The 22,730-nt window shown below is 42.8% G+C and overlaps 1 long non-coding RNA gene across 1 annotated transcript in view; it reads left to right on the forward strand.

Moving 5' to 3' along the window:
• LOC138293295 (uncharacterized) overlaps nucleotides 1-22,730 on the forward strand; it is a 99,461-nt gene that overhangs the window by 56,186 nt on the left and 20,545 nt on the right. Inside the window, exon 3 of the long non-coding RNA XR_011202953.1 lies at nucleotides 20,775-20,807. This is a non-coding gene — a long non-coding RNA (uncharacterized lncRNA). The remainder of the gene's footprint in view (nucleotides 1-20,774; nucleotides 20,808-22,730) is intronic.

Here is a 22,730-nt window from a genome sequence, read left to right on the forward strand (position 1 = left end):
CTCAATATGAATTGGCGACAATACATGCTGTCTAATCTTTGTTCTGACTAATGGGAGGGTATATAATAATCTTACCACTTGGAGAAAGTGAGGGCCTAACCCATATCTTGGTAGGACTTTAAAAAGGAAGGACCATTCCAGCAAATCAACTGCCTTCTTCAGGTCTATCTCAAGACAGCCCACTCATGGCCAGCAGTGAGGGGCATAGCTCCGAAGATGGAAAAAGTGGCATATGTTGAGGGATGTCCTGCGACCAGGCGCAAAGCCATTTTGATCCTCATGCACAAATGCAGATACTAGTGGGGCTAGTCACGCTATGACGATTTTAGCTAGTATCGTATAGTCCATGTTTAGGAGCGCTAGCTGTCTGTAAGAATATAAGTTAGTGGGGTCCCTATGCAGCTTGAGCTGGGAAACCAGTGTGGCCTCCTGAAGCATGGTGGGTAGTCTCATTAGGCCTAGGGCCTCCTCATAGAGATTGAGTAGTTGGGGTGCGAGTTGGATACAGTATGCTTTATAGAATTTTGCTGGCAGTCCATCAGGACCAGGAGTTTTCCCATTAGCAAGAGGGCGGATGCTGTCTTGGATCTTAGAGAGCATCATAGGGTCCCCCAACCCTAAGTATTGTTCAGCTGAGATACAGGGAAGGGGTAAATAAGCAAGAAACAGATCAATATCATCTGGTGTGGGGGTCAAGGCAGAACGATATAATGACGCATACTGTAAGTGGAATGTCCTATGAATTGCATCTTGTGCATACAGCAGAGTGCCAGAGGGTAAGGAAATGGTCATAACTAGATTTGGTGGGTTCTCCTGTCATAGTGTACAAGAAAGTAGGGACCCCACTCTATCTGCCTTTGCAAGTGTGTTAGCTGAGTATGAAGCATAGTTTAAGCACCTGAATCTTTTAAGTGGCTCAGAATGAGCTTTACGCTAAGCATGTAACTGTGGCACAGTGTGAGGGCTCCGTGCTACTTCTGACTACTAGTGTAATAATTGTTGTTCAGCATCAGATACATCCCTATCCAACTGTTTGTGCATGCTCCAGCTAATACCAGGCAATACCCAACCATCCGCTCATGCTGATCTTCTGAGATCCCAGGAGATACAAGTCGAAGACCTCCTTGATCATGACCCTGCCCTGTGAAGCCACTAATCTACACCAAAGCAATCACTTTGGGGGTAGGTGCAAATCAAAAACTCTCTGCTTTCATGCAGGAGTCTACCCCTAATTCACTACCCACTGTGCACCTTGGCACTCCCCTGACAAGCAAACACATTTGTCATTCTATAGCTCCCTTACATGCACCAGCGCAGCTAGGAACTAATGTTGTGTTCATTTTTGCACCTACCTAGGGTACATTTGTTTTAGCTTCAGGCCTGTGGCCTCTGCCCTTTTACCCAGATGCATATTTCATTTCATTATATTTTAACATGGCTTGCTTTTAGCGTGGACATTTTGTATCAGTTGTTTTTCTGCAAATGAATTGTTGCTAGTTCCTTTGCACAACATTTCATTCTGTGCCTCTGCTCGAGGATGTACATGACAGTTTACTTAGCACTGCTGGCACAAGAGTATGTAGCCAACCTCCAAACCTAGACATATTACCATGTCAGGCCTGTTCTCAGAACACAACACGTTTTGTTATAAAAACACCACAAAAAGCTGAAATGGGTTAGAGAGTACATTCCAGCCAAACATCTTATGCTCTGTGCCACTTTGTTGCAGCTTTGCTGATCTTGGTCCTGTCTCCAGCCAACCGATAAGACAGCCAGCAGACCAAAAGGCAAATCCCTGTTTTCAGGTATGGAGGTGGGGGCTCCTTCCATGGACTAGTACAGGCAGAAGGGCTATCACTGATATCCTCTCACATTAGATGCTAGAGGCGTAGGTATTTTAGACTAATGATTATTTCAGAATGCTGGGACCGTTTATCTGTTTTACTCTAACGGTCACAATCATAACATGTTATGTTTCATTTTCCAAATAAGAGCAGCTCATGCAATTCTTTTAATAAATGTATTAAAACTCATCCTGCATTTCTTGTCTATCTTCACATGCTTGAAACTTGTGCAAAAAAGAGAAAGGAATAAGATTTGTTCCACTACGATTTCTTTGAGGAGTCAGAGTGTCATGCATCAGGCTGCCTCAAATCACCTTTACTCTCTAGGCCGGGTGAGGTGCTGCCAGCTAGCTGAAAATGGTTAGTCCGACAGCTTTGAATCGGTGTGGGACTGACTAAGTCACCCACACACAGTGGTGATGCCATCCAAAACCAAGCAGTCCTACTCTATAATAAGAGTCCTACGACACTAAAGCAGTCCCAACAATAAGTCTTACATGATCTGCCTCAACAAGGCTTGGCCAGAAGCCCCAAATGGAATCAACCTCAAACCATGGAGGGGGCAGCCCAGGGTGAGCAGGCCCCAAACAAAATCAAACAAAGGCTTCTTAAACAATGGAAATACCATACAAGAACTGCTGCACAGATGTCAAAGGGTGCCAGGGTGCAAGAGGGAAGCTATTTTCAATCCACAAGACAAATCAACCTTGGACAAGCACATCAATTTCGGATGGAGAAATTATTCACAGCCACATTGAAGCCAATTCCTGTGCGGGTAAATACTCAACATTAAGCCCCAGCAGGGCACAAGTAAGCTCACCCTGGGAAAGTGTGCATTTAATATCAGTGCACCAGCATTTAAGGGAACATGCTGACAGGAGTGTAAAAGAGCGCAGAGTGCTCAAAGTAAAAATGATCCCGAACGACTACAGTCAAACACCCAACAGGATGATCAATGACACTGAATGATTACAACCGACCGACACAGGCAATAAAGTTCTGCTGGTGCCCCAGTATGCCTCATTTAGTCCCCATGATGCACTAAACAGTGGCAACCTGATCAAACTCTTTAAGTACATCAGGTCCTTTGAAAATTTTATATAATCAGATGTTGCCTCTGTAGCATTAGTAAAACCAAGGGGGTCACAAATGACAGAACCCACTCTTATCACTTTGGCATCACCCAACACAGCTCTAAAATTGCTTAGAGAAAACTAAGGCCCTCATTATGACCCTGGCGGTCTATTGACCGCCAGGGCCATAGTCGAGGCTTCTTCAACAACAGGCTGGCCTCTTTCAACCTGCCACATGTCCGATCAAACCCCCAGGGAGGTCGGACCCGCTGGGCCGGAGATGAGCATATCCGACCTGGCTGTCCACACCAGACTGCCGGCGGTATTAGGCGCCGCCTTTCAACCAGGTTTTCTGCACCAGTAGCCCACCACAAAAATCCTAGTAGAAAGGCTACCAGTGACAGGGAATCTCTTCCCTTTTAACCTAAGATGACTCCTTCATCATCCCCAGCACAATCCCTTCCAATCCCCTGATCTGGCAGTACCCCACCTGCAGGACACCGCCAGGCCGTATTATTGCAACTACTGCTAGCTTTCTGCCCAAAATGTGGTGGACATCCAGCAGTACCTGTAATTTGGTGGGCAGAAGACCGCCAGCACTCAAGGTCTTCTGGCGCTTGTGGCTTTGAGATTCGTTGACGAAGACCGCCAAAGTCATAATGAGGGCCTAAATCTTTCAATAATGGGAAAACAATATGTCACCGCATAATGACATCCTAAACCCAACTCACCCCAGCAAACATTCAGAATCTCTGGTGGCAGCACACCCAAAGAAAATGATATGACGGACTACATTGGCTGCACAAAATCCAGTTTCAAGGGGAATCACTGAAAACAACTGAATATGACAAGTGGGTGGGCAAGAAACAGTCACCCTACCCCCCTTCTCTATACTTTGAAATCCCATTGGTTCCTCAAGATCTACTCCACAGACTTGAACTCCAACTACCAACATGACTTTGGATGCGGCCCAGCAAGTAAGTCCATCAATAAAATCTGACTGGCCCTGCCCCCCCTTGATATTGTCTGAAACCAGGCATTTGTGAATTGGGAAATCAACACAGTCACCTATCACCAAAATGCAGGCTACCAGTAACATTGGATCAATGGCACCCCATTCATAATATGGTCATGAATTATATGTGAAATTAAGAATAAGTCCACAAACACAAAATTATTGAATACATTAGGCAGTTCCAGGTGATACTGTGGCAAGAGGCATGAGCTGAACACTCAGTGTCCCTGGTGGGGTACATGGAAATAACAAAGATTCCCACACAACTCAGCAACAAAGGCCCTGCAAAAGGGGGCCCAGCAAAATACGTTTCCTTGCAACTAAACCTTCAAGTCAACATAATATCATGTCCAGAGAACTGGCTGCAGGTGGTCAAAATAGAGGGCCGAGACCACAAGGTGAAACGTCCATTAATATTACTGAATGTTTATATTAACTCAGAATGGAGGTCAAAGCTGGCAGCGCTCCCAATTTTGGAAAACAATTTTCAACCTGAAATCAGCCCACAATGCACTGTTCATAATAATATCTGGGGACTTCAATGCCAATCTCCTCACTCCCTGTGAAAATGACATCTATCTCAAGGCACAAGATGAAATATGGAATATTCAACAACACGCAGTGCCTCCATTCAGGCGTAGTGACTATCAGGGAACACGGCTTGCCTCAAGCCTAACAGCATCAGGGCTAGGGATTCTCAATGGGAGATTCACAGGGGACATATTCCCAGACAGGACAGGGTCTTTTACCATGATAGATTACAACGCAGCCTCAGTGACCTTTTTGAATATATCATAGCCTTTAAAATCGAAGAGTGTGAGGAAAGTGACCATAATCCACAGATAATTTTGTGAGCCTCAGTATCTTCCCTGTGTCCTAAAACAGCCCAGTGTTCAAGGATTGCTAAAAGACCTAGAAAAGGAGCCCCCAGACTTTTCTGGGTAAATAGTATTATTTGTTCAAAAGTGTTTATTTCAGCTACCTGTGCCTGTTTTACTGTGGACTCTCTGTGTTTCAGGCAGCTTGGCCTTTTAAAGTGTTGTTTTTTATTTAGTTTTTGCCATGACTGTGTGAATTACCTTTCTAGTTTGTGGCAGATGACTTCATAACCCCCTCGCCCCCTCTCTTTTCTAAGTAAAAAGGCTACCTACACCTTGCAGAGCGTGTTTTAGGAGCCTGTTTTAATCTGTTTCTGTGATTTAAATTGTGTTTAGAAACTGTCTGCTCCCCCTGTTTTTTTGCCTTAAAAAAAGCCACATTTCTGAGCGCGACCAGCAGTATTCCAGTGTTTGTTTTTAAACAATCTCTCCCTTACCTGGAAAGTAGACTCTGCTAGCTTGAAAGTGTGGATTCAGCCTGTCTGTATCCAAGGAGATTCTGAATAGAGCAGCAGCTGCCTCCTCCCTGGCCACAGGGACTGGACTTAGCTGATTGGCTCCCTGAGTCCCTGGCAACCTGAGCCCTCCCCCCCTCACCTGCTCTGGCCCCTTAAGTTGTGGAGGGAAGCCCAAGACAGCCACCTCCATTTTGTGAGCCTCAGCATCTTCCCTGTGTCTTAATACAGCCAAGTGTTCAAGGACTGCTAAAAGATCTTGGTAAGGAGCAATGAGACTTCTCTGGTAAATAGTATTATTTGTTCAAATGTGTTTGTTTCAGCTACCTGTGCCTGTTTTACTGTGGACTCCCTGTGTTTCAGGCAGCTTGGCCTTTTAAAGTGGTGTTTTTTTTTTTATTTAGTTTTTGCCATGACTGTGTGGATTACCTTTCTAGTTTGTGGCACATGACTTCATAACCCCCCCACCCCCCTCTTTTCTAAGTAAAAAGGCTACATACACCTTGCAGAGTGTGTTTTAGGAGACTGTTTTAATCTGTTTCTGTGATTTAAATTGTGTTTAGAAACTGTCTGCTCCCCCTGTTTTTTTGCCTTAAAAAAAGCCACATTTCTGAGCGTGCGACCAGCAGTATTCCAGTGTTTGTTTTTAAACAATCTCTCCCTTACCTGAAAAGTAGACTCTGCTAGCTTGGAAGTGTGGATTCAGCCTGTCTGTATCCAAGGAGATTCTGAATAGAGCAGCAGCTGCCTCCTCCCTGGCCACAGGGACTGGAGTTCAGTTAACTTCCTCCTTATATAAGTTCCTATTGGTTGTTGCATATGTTGTTGTGATAGGTTTTTGGGAGCTGGTCTTTCCATTGGTTGCTGGCTCCAGGCCTGGGGCTGTGATTGGTGGATAGGGCTGTGATTCTGATTAGCTGCTGGTTCTAGAGCTGTGATTGGTGGATAGGGCTGCGATTCTGATTAGCTGCTGGTTCTAGAGCTGTGATTGGTGGATAGGGCTGAGGTTGTGATTGGCTGTTGGTTCTAGGGCTGTGATTGGTGGATAGGGCTGAGAATCTGATTGGCCGCTGGTTCTAGGGCTGGGGATGTGATTGGTGGTCAGTATTAGGGGTATGATTGGTGATTAGGGCTGGGTCTCCCATTAGTTGTTTGAATCAGGGTTAGAAATCAGATTGGTTAGGGTTAGAACCAGGTTCCTATTGGCGAGTAGGGCTATTTAAAGCTAGGACTCAGGGCGTCTCAGCCCGGGCGTAGAGGCAAAGGACAGAGAGGACAAGGCAGTTGCCAGTTTGGGACAGGTAGGGACTAAGGCCATACATGCTGCCCAATTATCTAATGACCAGTAATGATTACAGTCCCTACACATCCGTCAACATACAAACACATTATCCGCAAAGACATCCAACTCATGCATCACAAACTGACCACAGACAGATTGCAATGTCCCATCACCCAACACAATACCCATTATACAACACATATACACATATCCTCCACAACTACAACAGTCAAACACCTTCATTCCACAACAAACACTACTCAGTCCACTCCCACTAACACAACCTGACATCACCCACACAACAAAAAACCAAACTATACATTTCTCTTAGTCTTAGCCTTCCAGATACACACTCCCTGCTCATACTAACCAACAACACTATCATCTGTTTGCTCCACACAGACCACCTTTCATCATAACAAATCCCAACCCCAGCCTTCCAACACACCATCTACAAACACCCTTCCCCTCTCGTTCCCAACTACACACAACCATACAATCCCCACACTTCACTCCACCACACATATTACCTCTTCCAGTCATCAAAACTAACATTAACTCCCCTGACACACATCCATCGCCCCTTAGACACCTCGCACATTCATCTCCAAAACACATCAACACCCCATCTAACACTCTAATTCCACTCACCAGCACTATCTCACATACAAATCCCTCACCAAAAACAACATCAATATCCCCTCTCACTATTCCACAAAAACAATACAGACCACACACATCAGCACATCAAAACCAACACAAACTTTCATTATACTTATCGTCACACCCACTCCCACACTCAGGACTACACAAAGAATACAAGTCCCGTCCTATCTTTACCCCTACTTTCTCACTCTTCACAAACACCTACTACAAACTCCCCAATCCAGCAACTTTCATTCACTCGCCTCTCCTCCATTGCACAATTTAGAGCCTTACATCATGATCCACATGCTCCTCAACCACCCCTAACCCATACTCCATCCACACTAAACAGACGCAAACAAAATAAACAACATGCCACTCTGAACAACCTTGCATCCCCTTGTCTATTACATAATAAGACTACCCTACAAAAAACAGTACACTCTTCATGTCTCTATCAGCCACCAAGTCCACTACCCACACACAGAGACCCAACAAAATGCTTCCTTAACCTGCTGGAAGAGGAACACTAAATTGAAAAGGAAGATTATTGTGAGCCTCACACAGTTATCACAACTAACAACACTCCTGCTTCAAGCTCATATTATACTACTTACCCTTCTAAACAAAACAACACTACCACTAACACAACTTTTCCAAACTGCCAGCTCATAAATGCTTGATCACTCTCAAAACACAAGCACCACATCTATGACCTGCTCACAGACACACATCCTGACTTACTATTCATAACTGTATCCTGGTTGGGAGATGACATGGCCCCAGTGTTGCACGAAGCCCTTCCTCCGGGCTATCAAACCATCACACAAAACCGTATAGGCAAGAGAGGAGGTGGACTAGCTATTATATTCAAGCAGGCAATAAACCTCAGTAAAACAGACAACATTTCCATATAAGGTTGTGAAACCCTCCTTACTAGATGCCACCCTACTCCATCTTCCTCCTGTAACTTTCTCCTCCTTTACAGACCTCCACCTAACAACTCCACATTCCCAGAGGCTTTTCTAGATACATGCTCAAACCGTATAACACTATACTCAAACCTATGCATTCTTGGGGATCTAAACATTTGGTTTGACAAACCCAATATGCCCCATCCAAAAGCTATCAACACTGTCATAGTCGCATTGAACCTACATCAGATTGTACACAATCCTACACACATCGCTGGACACATCCTAGATGTCATTTTTGCTAAGCCTGAACTAGTTACCATTCATAGCATCATGCCAATCACTTGGTCAGACCACCATTTGATAACTTTACAACATAAAACTCCCTAAATCAACACACCCCACAACTACTTACATACATGCACCTATCGACCATGGAGCAAACTCAATTTTGATGTCTTAGAAACACAACTAAAAGCCAACAGAGATCTAGATACAATTAATTCTGTGCCAAAACTTTATGAGTGGCTACAGGAAGCTTTTGATATCCTAATACCACTCAGAAATATTAACACGACAAAAGAAAACCAACACCTTAGAGAAACACAGAACTTAAAAAGATAAAGCAACAAATCAGAAAGTTGCAACGGACCTGGCTCAAAACAAACAACAGTCAAGACAAACTGCAGCTATACAAACTTAACAGAATGTACAAATCATCAATCAAAAAAGCTAAAAAAAGGTACTACTCAGACATAATTCAAAATACTAAATCTACAACCAAGGACCTTTATTAAATTCTCAATTAATTTTGAAAACCTACATGCATGGACGGAAGTCATCCCACTACTCAAGATTTCACAAACATATTGGCAACTCACTACACAACCAAGGCAGACACATTGGACTCCTATTTAAAACAGAATAAAACCATCAGCACCAACCCCTTTCCTAAAATACCCTCTAAGAATAAACCAACCCAGCCTCTATAGTCCTTCCAACAAATATCCCAAAGTGAATTTATGGATTTGGTCAAACGAAGCAGGCCTTCCGGTTGCCCTTCTGACCCTTGTCCACCACAAATCTTCAAGAAGATTCTTTTATCTAGTTCTGCTGCCACACCTGTAAGAAGAATCATCAACAACTCTTTAACTACAGGAACTTTTGCTGTAGACCTGAAAAAGGCATACACACGACTGTTATTAAAGAAAACAAACCGAGACCCGCAAGACCCCAACAACTACAGATCAATCACAAATGGACCTTTCTTGGGCAAATTGTTAGAAAGGCAGCATTCGCCCAGTTGTCGCAATTCATTGAAGACAATTCTATACTTTCAGACTTCCAAACTGGATTCCGCCCAGGAAGAGGCACTGAATCAGCACTCATGGCAATCTGGGATGATCTTAAAAACACAGTCCACCGCAATGGAGTTACTGCACTACTTCTCTTGGACCTCTCGGCTGCCTTTGATACGGTTGACAAGGACACCCTAATTCAAAGACTCCATGAAGCCGGCATACAAGGGACTGCTCTTGACTGGATTACTTCCGATCTTCAAAAAAGATCTAATATCATCTACTCACCCCCCTTCTCCTCCAAACCCTACCTCACAAAAGCAGGGGTCCCCCAAGGATCAATCATCTCACCTTTGCTTTTCAACATCTACATGACATTACCAGAACTGATCAAGGATTTTCATTTCACATGCTACAACTATGCAGATTACACACAAATGCTACTTAAATTAGAATGCCCCCAAAACATTGAAAACTCAGAAATCTTCAGTTGCCTCAGAGCCGTTGATCAGTGGATGACCTGGAGCCATCTCAAACTAAATACCTCCAAAACAGAAATACTCATATGTGGTGACTGGAGAAGTTATGACCCTCTGTGCGTCTGGCCTGACGATCTCAGACCACCTCCTCAAATATCCAAAGAAGTTAAAAATCTTGGAATCACCATGGATTCCAAGTGAACTATGAATGCCCAAGTGGACAAATTAGCACGAGCAAGCTTCATCACCTTGAAGACTCTACGACACATCTTCCCCCACCTCGGAATTTCACACAAGGTGCAAGCTACTATCTCGCTTGTACTATCCAAACTGGATTATGCCAATGGCCTCTACCATGGATCATCTCTATCTGTTATGAAAAAACTACAACGTATTCAGAACTCCGAAGCCAGGCTATTACATATAAAGCCACAAGCCCACATCTCCCCTGCCTTGAGAGCACTACACTGGTTACCCGTTGACAGAAGATGCACTTTCAAGCTGCTTTGTATCACCCACTAAGCTAGACATGGAACAGGACCGAAACAAAAATACCAAATTCATCCAGCAAAGAAACCTCCTTTCAAGATTGGCACCCCACCTTAAAACACCACCATACAAGAAAAAGACTATAGGTGGTACATCCATCTCCGTTCAAGCAGCCAAACTATGGAATTCATTACCCCCAAATATAAGAGCCACAGATAACTACTCAGGAGTTGGCTCTTTCCTTCATAGCCACCATATTCAAACAACTATGGACCGCATATGCCTATGTTGATAAATTTTTGTTCTGATTATGTTTATATTTCTAGTTATATATAGTTCTTTAAAAAATATGTATTGCTACTATGTCATAACAATAAAATACACACACACTCTTTAAACCTGTTTGACTAAGTATATTTACCCATGGTTCTAGTTATGAATTGTATGTACATATATGTGTGCATATGTGTGTGTATTCATGTGTGTATGTATGTGTGTGTGTTTGTGCGTATACATATATATGTATGTATGTGTGTAGGTTATTCTGTCCTTGGCATGTTCGTGTGTCATTGCATTGCTCCTGGGTGGGTTGTTATACTAGATATTTATGAATCCCTGCTCTCATCTTATCACACTTATCTACCCATCATCATATGTCATGCCTCTATCAATCTATCCTCCATTCCCACTCTGACTCATCCCAAATCCATTCTACTACTTTTGTCTCCTAAATAACTCTGCCTAAGCTCTTCCCTCCGCTTCCACATCTAACTCACCAAACCTCACTCTACTACCATGACCTCCCAAACAACCCTACTAAATTCTCCCTCATTTATCTCACTCTGTTACTATGATCTCCCTAACCCTTCCGCAGACTCTTCCATCCTCCATCCCCCTTTACTCATCCTAAGCCTTTGGGATGAGTAAATGAGGGATAAACTCCCAATTAACACTTCTGGATTTCTTTCCTCCTCCACCCCTCCATTACTCCAGTCAATCTATCTAACAAACTCTCATAGCCGTGGCTCAAATTAACTCATAATAATACTAAAACTGTACTCATATTTCCCGATACTAATCCATTACTAATTCTTGTTGGGTTCCGGAGTAGCGTGCTACTCACCGAAAAGCGATTCAACGCCTCGTCAGGGGTAGTAAGCGCTATATAAATTCTATTACTATTACAATTACAATTACAATAATGGCGGTGAACTCCCAACCTGCGGTTCAAACCTCAGCCAACACATTTACCTCTGACCTAAAATCAGAAAATCTGAAGTTGCTGTGCTGGCATGTGCAAAGCCAGGATGAAATCCCATCAGACTGCATGAATGAATGTACAAGAGGGCAGGGGCCAAGGAACAGCACTCAGACATATTTTGGGCAAAGAAGTTCCATACATGTAACTCTAGAGACTCTAGAGCCTTCTGGAAAATAATCCATAGGCTAAACAATGGAAATGCTTTGCTTTCTGGGGCAACTATAAGAGAAAAGGTATGGTCCCAACAACTGAGAAATTTTTATTCAAAAATGCAAGTAGAGCCATTGTCAACCACAGCCGAAGGGACCTATTGAGCCTATGACATCCTCTTGATCATCCAGAAAGAGAGTCCGACTTGTAGGACCGTTATTGGGGCGAGACTGAGTGAGAAGAGCAGCCACTCCAGGAAACAGGAATGGTTATGGCAAAATTTGGGATGAAGCAGCTAAAGATGGAAAATAATTCTAATTAAATGAATTTATAAAACATAGAAACAATAATATGGAGAAGTAGAACTGAGGCGGCACAAGGTCTGAATAGATTCCCTTCTGCCCTGTATAAAACTAATCTCGAACTATGGGGAAAAACCGCTGGCCTTCTTTTTAGCTCAGTGAACCTTCAACAAGCAGATCCTGGCATAGATCAATAATCCACCCAATCTTCAAAGGGGAAGACAGAGGCGATCCTGCAAACTTTCCCTTAATGGCCATGCTTGACATCGATTCTAAATATTACACAACATTAGGGTTGCAAGATCTGCAAGAATGGGGGGGGGGGCAATCTGATGCTTATCCCATAGAATCAAGCAGGATTTCACATTGGCCAGGGAACTTTATCTAACCTTCTTTCTTTGACCCTTTGCATTGAGAAGGCTTTTGGCTCAAAACCAGCTTTATACACTTGCTTCTTGACTTTAAGGCAGCATTTGACAGGGTTCCCCAAAAACTATCATGGGAAAAACCTACCATCCTTGTGATACCATTGAAAATTATGAGTGCCATCAACTCCTTATGGGCCTGCAATGGCTCCTAGACACTCTATCAAACTTCACTGAACGGCACAAACCAGAAACCAATTACCAAAAAACAGAAGTGGTGAGGTTCAGCAAGAAATAAAAAAACACCTTGATCTTGGCTGGTTGAAGGGGTATGTCAGTTGAACCAAAATACAAATACCTCAGGATATCTTTCGACTCAAGATGTAACTTCTTTGCACATATGGATAAAATGAAATCCAAATGTGCATCCCTAACATTTAGCTTTAACACTCTGTTGAAATCCTTACAAGGACCAATGTTGGGCCCCTTCCACAAGGCATAGATAGATTCATCTATCTCGTATGGTTGCAAAATAATGGTACGAATAAGGGTGTCAATGCTTCTCGACCTGCTTATTGCTAAATCATAAATGCAATAAACAAACTCCAAAACAATACATCACAAGCCCAACTAAGCCTAGAGTTAGACTGAACAAAAAAATCTGTTGCCACAAAGTGCTTTTTCTTAAATGTGTGTCATGGATTTAGATTGGCAGAGGACACCAGAGGACAACACACTAGCAGCTTCTGGATTGAAATACACCAGCCAAACTCAAAATCAACTTTAGATGCAGTTTCTGTGAAATGTTGCAACTGCTTCAAGCCTCTAACCTATGGAGCAATATGGCTTCAACAGCCAAGTCCCAAACAACCCTTAACAGATCAATCAGACTCTTTTTTCTGTAAGAAAACAAAGAAAACCAAGCAAAGCATGCTCTCACCTGGCAAAGCATCAACTCTTATGGGTCTCTGAAGCCAGAAGCATATTTCAACTAGGGATTTTGTTACTATTATAAGCTTCAATTGATGCACCTTCTCTTAGGTATTCAGCCAACTCAACTACTCTACTGGCTGAAACTGCCAAGACAAACTTCAGACTCTGTGTCAAGAAAAAAAGAAACCTTAATGTACATCGTCTGCCTCTGGCCAGCAAAGATAACAGATCGCAGAAGGATGCTGCAGGGTGCTTTTAATTAGGCAGCTGTTCTAACAATGCAGGCAGGCCTTTATTTAGGCATTGAACCCAGAACTTACACAGCTTAACATCAGGGTGGTAAAGTATCTGGAAATTCTTGAAGGCAAAATAAAAGTCACAGGGGGAAGCAGAGGCCACGCATACAGTACCTGCAAACCTCCCTAAAGCCCTTGTTCATGCACTGACACTTTGAATCCTCCCACACAACTAAGCCCATGAAGACCCTTGACACATTTTAATTTCCGAGAAATGCACTTGATGTATTTTCCAAACGCAATTTAAGGTCATGCACAGTCACTTTAGAACATTCACATAGCTAATGTTTAAGGAATGCACTTTTTTCCTTTTAAGGTTCTTAAACTGAAATGAATAAGCAGTTATAACACATTTAATCATGGCCATTTTTACAGAACTGTAATTTGTAGTGCTATTTCTCTGGTTCTGGTGTGATGGTTTTAATTAACAATCCACACTGATAATACATTTGAATTAGTAGTGGATAATACATTTGACATGCATCCACCAATAAGAGTGAGCCAATTCGTAATTACAAACCGCAATTCCAAAATTTTACAGCCAAAAAAGAACCCAAAGCAGTAGTAAATGTACTCCACCTCAGACCCAGAATAAGTTCAGTGCCACAAATGGCCAACCATTGCTACTGCAATACCCTCCTGTAGAAATAAAATTAATATAACGGTTTAAAATAACACCCCATAAGACATAGGCCCTCATTACAACTTTGGCGGACGGCAACCGCCGCCCGCCAAGTTGTAACCGCCGCGCGGGCGCCAATGTGGCCGCACTCCCGCGGTGGCCATTTTGACATTCTCACTGGGCCGGCCGGCGGAAACTGAGTTTCCGCCCGCCGGCCCAGCGGGGATGACGGCCACAAATGGAGCCGGAGGTGTTGCGGCGGTGCAACGGGTGCAGTTTCACCCATCACGCTTTTGCTTCATGGGGCTGTGCCAGGGGGCCCCTGCACTTCCCATGCCTAAAGCCTGGGCAGTGAAGGGGCCCCTAGGGGCCCCACGACTCCCCTTTCTGCCAGCCTTTTCATGGCGGTTCCTACCACCATGAAAAGGCTGGCGGGAGGGGGACTTGTAATCCCCTCGGCAGCACTGCAAGCAGCGCTGCCCTGGAGGATTAAATCCGCCGGGACCAACGTGGCGTCTTTGACCGCCAGGGTTGTAATGAGGCCCTTAATGTTTTAATACATTAAATTAGTTATACTAATTAAAAATATAAATCTATTTAAGTTAATGTTAAAAATACTTGCACTTTTATGTTACAAAATGCAATTAATTGAACCTAAATTTATTGTATACCTAACTTAGTATTTTGATGCATAATAAACAAATATAAGAATTTTACTTTATGTGGGATTTTTGTTTAATAAATCTTTAGAAAATAATACATTTTCTTTCATTAGGTAGTTAATCCAAAATAAAATGAATAGTGCTGTAGTATTTATTGTTTGGTTCTACATTTAAAATAAAAATACAAAATAATTGACATTAATATTGATCTTAAAAATATTTTTAGTATTTTTAATACTACTTTTTTTACATATCCTTATGCTTTACCACTGTCTGCATGTAAAAAGTTAGCAGTTGTAACAAATCAATATGAACATCAAAATATCTGTGAGCTTTCATCAGAAAATTTTATAAAACAGTCAGGGGCAGCTCCTCCATTAGCTGCAAAACCTTTCAAAGAAAATGATATTAAATTATATTTATTATAGTTTTCTTTGAAAGGGCCAGGGCCATGGGGGTGACGTGCACTGAGGGGGAGTGCATGCATGTTTGGCCGGCCATCTAGTGTGCACAGGGCTCTCTCCAACTCAGCAACACACGTGCTCTGCTGGAGAGAGCCTGCAAGCCTCCCAGTCTACCTGAGTTGAGAGCTCTCATACCTTTCTGTCTTACACTGACACATCAGTTACAGTATTAAATTCAAATGTTCGAATTTCCAACAGATCAGAATGACAGAACTTGAATTCGGAAATCTCTCATGCAGGTTTCTTGAAGTAGGTAGGGATTTGGGCCTCCGGTATCCTAATGGGTTTTGCCAGGTGTTTTGGGGAAAAAAGTTGCATTCACTAATAAATTCTGTGTTGTTTACTCCACCCCCAAAATTACCGCTTTGGAATCCATGTGAGTGATGAACAATGCTTTATTCACTTACTTGGCTAGCCGGTGTTTTATGCAATACAGCTGCTCCTACCTCATTTGTTTGTGTGTAGATCTAATCCCCTTGGTGTTTATCTAAATTAATGACGTTTGGATAACTGTTTTGGAGACTGTTTATCAAAAGAGCAATATCAATAAATAACAAGGAGGTGGGTTTGTCCTTGTGCTGTACCTGATAGTCCCGTAGATTTTCAAAATACAAAAGTATCCATATTGAACAAAACTTGTTACTTTTTATGATCCTTTTAACATATTTTAGGTGTGCCTTAATATCTTTAGTGCCTTTTGTCATCGTGGACCTGGGGCAATGAAACAGTGCCTGGAGTGACACCAAAGTTAATAACTTTAAGGCTCAGAAGTAACTCATTAGAAAATAGATTTGGGGTCAGATGCACGACCCTCAGGGTTTGCGACATGCAATTTGCATTTTTTTGTGACTCGCAAATTACGAGTCCCAAACAATGATGTACAACAGTGTCTGAGATGCTGTTTACAATTCCCAAATGGGTTGCAAGGGACCTGCCTCATTAAGATTCATGAGACAGGTCGCAATTTGTGACCCATTGGGAATGGCCAGTACTCACAAGGATGGTGGCCTGCTGGGATCAATAGACAGCCATGTCTGTGACTGCTTTTTAAATAAAGCGTTTTTTTTTATGCAGCCCGTTTTCCTTAAAGGAAAATGAGCTGTATTTCAAAAATAAAAATGAAAACTTTACTTTTTGTTTTTTTAGAGTGACCAGTGGTCCACGGGATCACTGCCTGCTCTGAAAAAATATTGCCCCCCAATTCAAAAAAGGGGAAGTGGTCCCTTGGGGATCCCTTCTTATGTGTGAATGGGTTACCATCTCCTTCAAGAAGTTGGTAAAATATGAATGTTTTGCAACCGCATTCCCAAATGCAAAACAATAATACATACCAGTGCAACTCACCATTTGGAAGAGATGCACTTTACTCGCCCCTTCCTAATTGCAACTTGCAAACCCGATTTTGCGAGTGAGTAATAGCTACTGACTTGCAAAATAGGGTTGGTATAGAGGGAATGCATTTTACCCGTTGCAAATGGCCCGTTGGGCCATTAACAACTGATAAAATGCATTGTACATCTGGCCCATAGTGCAGACCCCATTACGGAAAAATAGTAGACTGAATTTACTAAAGCCTGTCCACTTTCTGCCTCTCTACCTATGTTCTTTACTCTTCAGAAAACAATGGAAACAATGGTTTCTCTCTAGGTGTAAGTTCATGTTCAAGTGCAATAACTGTGGAGTTGCTACTGCTGTTAATGGGGTATGAGAAACAGAAATAACTCCCAGAGAAAACAAGTCTTAGCCAAAGCTCGAAGTAGTTATCACTGGCGTTTGGACAAACACAAATTTTGCTCACCAGAAGTTAATTTTACTGGCAGATTGGATTTGGCCTTCTACTGCCATAACAAGTCAATTGCTCCAGTCAAGCAAGTTGCCCAAGTTTACTTGTCTAGTAGATGGCCATGGTGCATTAGCTACTTTGCAGATGTCCTGTGTAATAGCAGGAGAAGGATGGGTTATATTGGAGGAGGCTAGCAGTTGCAAAGATGGCTTCAGAGTGAGCACACTCAGAAGCAAACAAACAGTATGTTTTTTTTGTGCTAATGTCCTGAGCACGGTTCCAGCTGTATACCAAAGAAACAGGAGAAGGGCGTGATCAGCAGTGAGAGATGCAGCACAGGCGGTTTCATCAAACCTTTGTTAGCAAAACTGTCATTGCTGGCAGGTAAATGGTTATCTATTGATTGTGCTTGAGTTCCGGGGGACATTGTGCTGTACTACCATGTTAGGGTCTGAGGTATTTTCTTTTTGTGGTGTAGTGCAAAATCACAAACTTCCTTAAGACTGTACCTCCAGTGATCTTTTTGGGAGCAATATAAACATTAAAATGGTTTACTAATGTTGCAGTGAAATATGAATGTGCATTTACAGTATTTGCAGCCAATGTGTGAAACTCTATACTGTTTTAAAACTGAGCATCTCTGTAGATTTTTTTAGCTTACTCACTAAAAGCTCAACAAGTCAATGGCCATAAAGGTGTGATGTTTTGATGCTTTATGTTAGATGCTTCACGAATTCTTTAAAATCTTTACTTACTGTTGAAGGGTGTATCATTGTCAGACTGTGGCTGATATGCCCCATGTTGCAAGGATGCCATCAAGTTTTTCGATTACTCATGCATGTGTCATGGATGAAAGATCTTCAACCAAAGGATAACGTGAATATTCATCTACAATCACCATTAAATTATGCCCATTTTCAGGTGGACCAAATAAATTGATGGCTATTCTAGCCCATGCATGTTTAAGGAGTTCTGACATGTTCAGATTATGTTAAGTGATTTTGGTTGATGGGCAACTGCATGTGTGACAGGCTTTGAGTTCCTTTTCAACTCTTTCATTGAAGTAGGGAAAAGAAACTCGTTTTGGATAGCTCTCTTTGTAGCATCAATACCACAATGTCCTTCGTGAGCCACTTCTATCACCCTTAGTCGTAGACTCTCCAGAATCATGATCATTGCACTATAACTCCTTCCTGCGTAATGAACAATTAATCTTTGACATTTTAGTATTTTTCATAATCACTATTATTACTGAGAGGGCAACTGTGTTAATTACATGATTGATGTGTAATTATATCTCTTAACTGTAAGAGGTCACTATCATGACTCATGGCAGTGACAATCTGGGCTAACAACACAGCAGCTGGTGTACTTGAGGTATCTTGGCTTTCAAGTTGCCAAAGACGATCAACAAAGCTTCATGATCATTCACTAGCATAAAAGTCTTTCTGTACAGGGATGCATTGAAATGCTCACAAGCACATAGCACAGGCAAACTTTCTTTCTCAGGCTGTGAGTAAGCATGTTCTGTTTGAGACAAACTTCTGCTAGCATAGGCCACAATATGTCATCTAGAATTTGGGCTAACATCAATTATGGTCTCTGTATGAAGCATTGGATTGATGTATGCTATTTCCATAGAATTGTCAATGGTGTGTCTGATTCTCTTGGAACTTTTTCCACATTCTTGTGATTGTTTTTTCTTCATTAACTCCCCCAATGGAGCACTGCCAGTGACAAAGTCCTTTATGTATCTTGAACAGTAACTGGCCATTCTAAGAAAACAAAAGTACCATAGAAACATCTTGTGGGGGTTCCGTATTTATCAAAGATTGTACTTTTGCAGGATCATATGTCAAAGCCCCATCAGAAAAGATATGGCCGAAGAATCTCAGTTTTGTCTTGTTTAACTCACACATATGAATTTAAAGCCAAACATGCATCAGTGAGTAGTTGACATACTTGTGTGAAGGCTCTATCATGCTCCTTTTATATAGCACCAAAAGCTGGTATGTCATCTCTATAATTACATGCATTTACAACAGGTTGTATAATGTGTCGTATGATGTCTGGGAAAAGATCTGCAGCCAAAGACACACTAAGACTTAGGGGCTCATTCTGACCCTAGCGGCCAACGACTGGGGAAGCACCGCCAACAGGCTGGCGGTGCTTCTGGGGCCATTCTGACCGCGGCGGTAAAGCCGCGGTCAGAAAAGGGAAACCAGCGGTTTCCCGCCGGTTTCCCGCTGCCCCAGGGAATCCTCCACGGCGGCGCTGCAAGCAGCGCCGCCATGGGGATTCCGACCCCCTTCCCGCCATCCTGTTTCTGGCGGTTTTCACCGCCAGAAACAGGATGGCGGGAACGGGTGTCGTGGGGCCCCTGGGGGCCCCTGCTGTGGCATGGGCACTGCAGGGGCCCCCTAACAGGGCCCCATTAGGATTTTCAGTGTCTGCTTGGCAGACACTGAAAATCGCGACGGGTGCAACTGCACCCGTCGCACATCAGCAACTCCGCCGGCTCCATTCGGAGCCGGCTTCCTCGTTGCTGGGGCTTTCCCGCTGGGCGGGCGGGCGGCCTTTTGGCGGTCGCCCGCCAGCCCAGCGGGAAAGTCAGAATGACCGCCGCGGTCAGAATGACCGCCGCGGTCAGAATGACCGCGGTACGGTCTTCTGGCGGTTCCCGCCAGGCGGGCGGCTTCCGCCACCCGCGGGGGTCAGAATGACCCCCTTAGTCTCTTTTATCTAACAAAACCAACATGTGTAGGAAATGTTGCAATATACCTGCATTTACTTCAAGTTCTAAATGATGATAACCTTTATTCAAATCAAGTTGAGAAAAGACCTTGGTACCATTCAATTGCATTATCATGTCAGCAATGTGCAGTCCTTGATGTCGTTCTCGTTCAATTGCTTTGTTTGACTGGCTCTTGTCAACGCATAGGCACACATCTCCTTCTAGGTCCTTTTTAGGCACTACTCCTATGGGAGATACCAATGGTGTTGGACTAGTGGAACGTTCAATAATGTCATGCTTAAGTAATGATTCTAGCCCTTTTTCAAAATCTTGCAAATGAAAAGCAACTCGTCTATGTCTCTGATTCTCAGGATGGACATCCTCATTGATATGCAACTTTACTTTCATTGTCTTTAATTTTCCTAAACAATGAAAAAATGAAGGAAATTGACTCACTATTTTGTGATGAGCATTCATGTTGTAATTCACTGAAATAAGTCCAATGTCAGCAGCCGTATTGAAATTAAGCAAGCAGGCACATGCTGCTGTGCCTTGAAGCACATGGATTGGTGCTTGTACCTCCATTTTCTTATGCATTACTGTTGTATAAAAGAACCTCAACTTTTCAGGGAAGGTGATGCAGCCCAAGTATACACTTTGGTATTTGACGGCATGAGCCATGGTAATAGAGACTGTTCATTGTACTTTTCTTCAGGCATTACATTTATTGATGCCCACTATCGATAATGAAAGGTACTAACATCCATTTATTTTCAATGTAATGTTTGTATGATTTCATTGTTGTGACATGTCGACTTTTCTCTGCACAGGTGACCAGTCTGACATGTGCATGCTTTTCTGTGGTAAGCATTGAAATGACACAACCACTTTCTTCACTTTAACTTGTTATTGAGGCGGAAGAGCTATTTGACAATGATTTAGATGAGGACCAACTTCGTTTAGTATCTATTTCACTCAACTGATGTTGCTGCTTGGCCTTGTGGGCGCATGTCAAACGTTGCTTCTGGAAAGTTCTGGTGGCCAATTTGTCTTCATGCCATGATGCACTTACTTTTTTTCTTCCCTCTGATCATCATCACAAAATGGTTCTCTTTGCCAAAGCCCTTACATATCTGACCAATGGTGAGACACTTTCCTTTGTGTGGAAACGCAAATCCACATCTGAAGCATGACTTCTTTTTGCATGTAGACATCACTTGGATCCTTCAGTCTTTTGTTTCAAATTAATTTTCACTTTCATGACTGACTCACACTGAGCACCTCTGGCCTACAGGTCGGCAGTTTTTCTTTCACCACATTCTTCAGCTCTGGCAGCCATCAACACTCATTCCAGACTATGAGTTTCTCTCAGCATTCATTGCCTGAATGAATCAGACACGCATTCATCGATCACTCTAAGCTGCATGGTTTCTTCACCAATGAAAATAATTGAACTTACTGTGTTTGATGAGGGTGTTGAATATTCCCACAAATTCATCAGTTGTTTCACCAACTCGTTCATGTTCTTGACTGAAAACATATCTTTTATAACCAATGATTGGTAATGGATTGAATTTGAGATTGAATGTATTCTTAGTCTGATGGTATGTGACTTCTTTGTCAGTTCTTGGCATTTTCTTTATGACTTCTTTCTCACCATCACCAGCAAGATTTTTGATAATCTTCATGTTATCAGTTTTTCCAGGGCATCAATTGAATCTCCAAATGGCTCTATCCATGCAATCAATCTTTCCCAATATTTTGCTTTTTGGCAGTGTTGGATGATGCTTTTGGTGGTGGTGGTTTCAGAAAGGCAACAGCATTGTTGCTGTTCATGGGAGTGGCTGACGTCAAGGGTGGAGCTTTGTCAATTACGGTCAACTGTTCCTAAGAATCTGTATCATCACTGAGGCCTGACGATGTTTCAGCCTCTGGGTCATCCAGGACAGGCTTTGGAGTTTTGACCTTCGTTTTGGTCTCCATTGGTGTCCCATCACTCATGGACACCTCTGGAGTTGTTCTGAGCTGCCACCTAGCAGCTTTGATGGTATGCATGGTTTGGTGTATTGGACAGCCCAGTAAGCACAGACTCAGTGCTTCTTCTTGCGTCCCCCGTCTGGTGCTGAGGTCGTAATGCTCCACTTATCAAGACTCAGGTAAGAGTAATAGTAGTATGCTTCTTTTTGTCTACTTTATCAGCCAGCAGCATTATTTGTAGCAATACATGACAACTTATGATTGTCTTTATCTGTGCTTTATAGACCACCACAAACTGTCCAGGAGAGCACTGTCTTCTTTGGGTTATTTATTCCTATCCCATCGCCAGTTGTAGCATCTTCCCCAGTCTGGTATCCGCTGAATGACCAGGTGTTGGGTCATTCCCCAAACATTTTGCCTTCTCCACCAAATTTTTCAAACCCTTTTCGGCTAAACTTATGACTTTGGTCACTTTATCTCTGCTAATCAGTGCTAAAGTGCATGTGCTCTCCTTTGTAAACTTGGTATGATTAGCACATTTAAGTTAGCTGTAAGTTCCTTGTACAGTAGTATCCCTATACCCAGGGCCTGTAAATTAAATGGTAGTAGTGGGCCTGCAGGGCTGCTTGCTCTACACACTGAAGTAGCCTTTCAAACATGACTCAGGCCTGCTACCGCAGGACCTATGTGCACAATTTGCTGCCACAGCGACCTGGCATTGAAATCTACTTGTCAGGCCTAGAACTCCCATTTTATTACATGTAAGTCACCCCTAAGGTGAGCCCTAGCTATCCCTATGCGCAGGGTGC

The sequence above is a fragment of the Pleurodeles waltl genome, chromosome 4_2 (assembly GCF_031143425.1).
Source record: "Pleurodeles waltl isolate 20211129_DDA chromosome 4_2, aPleWal1.hap1.20221129, whole genome shotgun sequence".
NCBI classification, from domain to species: Eukaryota; Metazoa; Chordata; class Amphibia; order Caudata; family Salamandridae; genus Pleurodeles; species Pleurodeles waltl.